Source organism: Cynoglossus semilaevis, chromosome 8 (assembly GCF_000523025.1).
Source record: "Cynoglossus semilaevis isolate Cse_v1.0 chromosome 8, Cse_v1.0, whole genome shotgun sequence".
NCBI classification, from domain to species: Eukaryota; Metazoa; Chordata; class Actinopteri; order Pleuronectiformes; family Cynoglossidae; genus Cynoglossus; species Cynoglossus semilaevis.
The window spans coordinates 9,271,931-9,272,836 of record NC_024314.1 but is presented as its reverse complement, the minus strand read 5'-3'; positions in this window follow the sequence as shown (position 1 = coordinate 9,272,836).

Sequence of the window (906 nt, the reverse complement as noted above, 5' to 3'; positions counted from 1 at the left end):
AAAACATGCTGCCAAGTGAATTTACAAATATGAAGGATTACAGAAAGTCCTTCCATTCAACCAAAGTCTGTCCAGCTGCTGGACAGAACCATTTGCCTCTGTGCTGCATATGGCCAGGAACTTTGGTTTTACTTTTTCCGTGCAGCTTACAGATGTAGATGTAATTGTCTTTTTGATGGCTCTTTTTTGGTTGGTTCCCTCTTCCCTTTGCTCCTTATCCTTCAGAACTGCCTTTTTCATTCTCCACTCCCGATGCCTGTTGAATGCTTGAGCTGATGAGGAGGAGGAGGAGGAGGGGAGGAAACATGTACAGATTCGGTTACATTTAAACGTTAGATTCATCGTATAATTTTTAATCCTGAGATAAAGTGAGGTTTCTACCAACCAGCTGTGAGGAAGCTCTTTACTGTACTGCCTGCCAACAGCCAACAGCATTACGACTGGGTCATGACGATCTATTTAGACATCACAATAGGAGGACAGTTAGTTACTCCACATATATATATATGCAGCCATGACATATTTTAGTGAGAGTGCATCTACGTTAAATAAACAGATATAAATATAATTAGAATATATATGTCTACATATGAGTAAATGACAACTATTAGCATATATTTATAATTCATATAGATTGGCTCTTTTGCCCCCTATGTTAGGATTGTTTACTGACTATAAACTTTGACTGATGTGACGTCACAGCGCGCAACATTGTATGGACACACAAACAAAAATGACTGGGACGCAGAAAAGAAATACCCAGTGTTGTCAAGTCTTGACTAGTTAGTGGAAAGAATATAATAAAAAATACTAACGTTTCTGATCATTTTTTAAAATCAAGATGTAAGTTTGAAGAGTTAAAATGTTATTAATAAACATCTAATATGTTCTCTATTTACTTCAGTT